Below are 3,685 nucleotides of genomic sequence, written 5' to 3'. Positions count from 1 at the left end.
GTCATAGCTGAAGTGTTCCTTTGGACTATGCTGTGCTCATCGTGCCAAGTGGTGCAAGAGAGGCACCGACTGGCTCTCTCAGGTACCTGACCGGATTGAATGCTGCTTGGTCTGTTACATTCGGTCCCGGTGTAGCTTCTGTTCCTCAGGCACCAATTATTGAATTAGGTAAACCCCACAGTCTCCCAAACGAGTCTGTTCTTCGTCGGCTCAGGTGACACCGCTGCTCAAGTGTGGCCGCTGCACGGCCACACTTAAACAGAAACAAAGCAGACGCTTCCTAGTCATGCCCAGCTGCTAAAGGAACGACAATGAGGTAATATCGTGTCGTATTCCACAAGCCATGTACTTGCTTACATATCGAAAATATATATCTTCCCATTCTCAACATCTCATTGATGGCATCGAGAGCCTTGGCCAGTGTAATATATAAGGAAACCATTAAAGAAAACGTTTTTAGTCACGTAAGCTACTAACAATTTTTCTTTACTTTTCAATTGACATCAAATTTAGATGTAGGGGAACAGAAAGGCTTTGTGCAAACGATCGTTTTTAAAAGCAAGCGAAAGGCGTGTTAATTCCGTAGCATATCGGTTGCTTGTTTTTAGACATACTATTTTACGAATGCAGCTGACTATACCCAGCTAAGAACATGCAATGACAACGTGAAAATATTTAAAGTAGTGTTTCTTCTGACTTGTCCAAGAGATCGAACATGCATAGCTTTATTTCGTTAACTTTGCAGATGTATATTCAAATCGTTGTCGACTTTAGATGTGTAGGGATAAAACTAGGATTCCTTTTTGTAGCCCCCGTAAACGAAACGCTATTATTTCTGCACCAGGCTAGCTCTCGGCAGACTAGCTGCAAGCACTTTGTATTCAAAAGTCCAATGTGATTATATGTTTAATGCTTTAAATTACTTTTAATCACCTTTAGTTTGTAGCTTTACTTTTTGTTCTCATTTGAAATCTCGAAATCGGGGTGCTTGCTACCACTACGTTTACTTTTACAGGTGTCATCGATTTCGACTATGACAAAGCACCTTAAAATGCGTTTTATGAAAGTGTGAACATTAGCATGCATACATGCACATGTACAGATGAAGAGACATGAGCGATAGTAAGGAGCAGGCACACAAGTATGCCTCTTTTAGTTTTAGTCTAATAACGGGAGACGCCAACTCTGATGACGCCAACCCAAGAATGATGATACACCTCATCATTCCTTTCTATCTAACCAATACTTAGTGTTAATTTTTTGGAGTGGGCCATCAGGTAGGTATTATGAAAAAGAAAGCACCCGTGCCAAATGAAGTGTAAAAAAACTAAAAGTGAAACAAATTATGTGACGAGTAAACACCATCGACGGTGTCTCGGAACAACTATGCAAATACCATAATTTTACGGTTTTAACCAAAGATAATCCAAAAAAGAGAACCCGGAATTCAAAGGAAACTTCCGCAAATACCGTGGCAATTACGGTGGGTACTGCGATTGCAGTAATAGCTATGATGAATAAATGAAGCACCTGCTTGAATCGTAATTCACCAGCAGTAGACCACCTGAAAATTCGTTACGCAAACTTATTTTATATAAATTAAATATTATTATATAAAATGCTGCTTTTAAACTCAGCACCGTTAATATTTTTCTCTTAGTAAAAATAGTTGTAAATCACATAGCTAGTTTGTATTGGGAGTCACCCATTTTCAGCGGAGAAGGTGCAACGTATTGGGATCGTAAAAAATGCTGCTGTACATATTTCACCGGCGTGAACAAAACGTCAACAGATACAAGCCAGAGATAATAACTGAATAGCGATTATACAGAAACACGCTAAAGACGGACCTTTGCATTAAAAGCAAGCCACGTTCGTTCTTGTAAAGGCTGTGCATTTGATTTCCAGCCTGAGTTCAACAAGTTAAATCGCAGGCTTTTAAAAGCGGCTATGGAATAGAACCATTGTACCACATTAGGCGGTTAAACACGAGCGGTTGTTTGTACCTTCAGTCCATTTTGATAATCCCGACAGCAATCAACAATTAAATAACGAATGTTCTTTGATACATACGTAAGATTCAAAAGAGCAATGTTTATATACCCAAGTAAGCAACAGCGGTCTAAGGACGAATTGTTTTCAAGCCAAACTTCAAAAATGACAAAATAGATCTGGGGAATTGACATCTCTTCAATAGTGGTTAATTTCTGTGTAAAAAACAAACGCACCGAAAATAGTATTTTGAGCCTTTTGAACTGCTTAAATCAAGACTTGTTTCAGGATCTTCCGGTTTCCTTCATGGACATCTCCTTCAAACCTTTCAAAAGCTTCAAAAAAACGCAATAATGTAGAGTATCGATTACGAATTTAAAATAGTGTCTTGAATCTTGGTGAGGGTATATTTAGCATGGAAAGACTGGATAAAAAAACTCGAAAAGCTGGCCTTCGCTTAAAATGCAGAAATTATGCACTCTTCTACGTCATGATGAGTTTGCTGCCCTGTTCTGAAAAACAAAACTAGTTTTCCTTTCGTACTAAAAACACCGATTGAACGCCTGCACGCTACGACGAACAGCCACCAAAGTCCGTCCTAATTCAGGTACCGCATTCGATATATATTGAAATAGACTAGGTACCCGAAGCCTAGGCTAGAACTTGAAAGCGTCAGTATTGCCTAATCAAAGTCGGATCTCTACTCGACCTGTTGACATGAAGGAAATCATACGGAGCTTAATGAAGGCTGTCCAGCTGTACGGAGAGCCTCGAGTTTCACGGTAGCAAACCGAAAGAGCGAACCGAAGACAGAACATCGGAATTCATAGCTCAAGAACAGTGGCCTGGGGTTAAATACTGCGGAGTGCCACGAAGTGCCTCAGGAGAATGGCGTTGGAATGGTACGACTGTGTGGCGATAAACACCGATGCGTAGGTTTACAAATTGGACTTAAAGTTCGATCTTAAAATCTCTCTAGACAATAAACGACTCGCGGCAATATTTGTCCCATTTTCTGTATATAGGTTAGGTACATTCGTATGCAGAGTTGCCTTGTTAATTCAAGAGTACCTGCCGGAGAGACATTAAAGAGGTTTCTCACAGGGCCTGGTAAAAACGTAAGGCAGGTATCAAGGACGGGTCATTATAACGTGCTCTCGAAAGCGATTTCCGTGTGCCAACGTTGACCAGGATTCGTGCCTCGCATTGTCGCAGCACAGCCAGGCTACAAGATGTAGGTATGCTCAAACCTGAAATTTTTGTAGGAACAGTACCCTCGTTTCTACGGTAACGACACATCGAATTGCAAGTCGCCAGTAACGTATGCGTTCATGGCAGGCTGGAAGGTGGATTGGTCCATCCTTGTAAAGCACACGCTTTATCATTTGGAAGCGCAGGTGCTGTGTCCGGTGCTTTCACGGCGGGTTGAAACGTTGGTGTCCTCAAGCTTTCGTAAAGCTCTTCTAAGCGCGTCTCAGGCTATTCGCAAGTTAAAAGTGCAGTATCGCATAAAAAGAAAAATTTGAGCTCAGGAATACTTTAGCAATTGCGGCACTCACTTGTAGAAAACTGTGGAATCAGCCGCCGACGACTGCGACAGGTGAGCCCCAATATATAAAGATACTTTGCCCAGGTTGTGTCTGAAATACGGGAGGCTGTTTAAACCATTCGAAAGGCACGTGTCAGTTTCATC

The 3,685-nt window shown here is 41.3% G+C and overlaps 1 long non-coding RNA gene across 1 annotated transcript; it reads left to right on the top strand.

The window, feature by feature from the left end:
• Positions 1 to 322: 322 nt before the first annotated feature.
• On the top strand, positions 323 to 2,992 carry LOC147755092 (uncharacterized). The gene is made up of 2 exons (XR_015330247.1): positions 323 to 464; positions 1,016 to 2,992. It is a non-coding gene; the product is annotated as an uncharacterized LOC147755092 (long non-coding RNA).
• The last annotated feature ends 693 nt before the right edge of the window (positions 2,993 to 3,685 follow it).

Source organism: Varroa destructor, unplaced genomic scaffold (assembly GCF_002443255.2).
Source record: "Varroa destructor unplaced genomic scaffold, Vdes_3.0 BEIS01000006.1, whole genome shotgun sequence".
NCBI classification, from domain to species: Eukaryota; Metazoa; Arthropoda; class Arachnida; order Mesostigmata; family Varroidae; genus Varroa; species Varroa destructor.
Note: the sequence above shows the minus strand (reverse complement) of the source record. Positions and strands in the feature narration are given on the sequence as shown.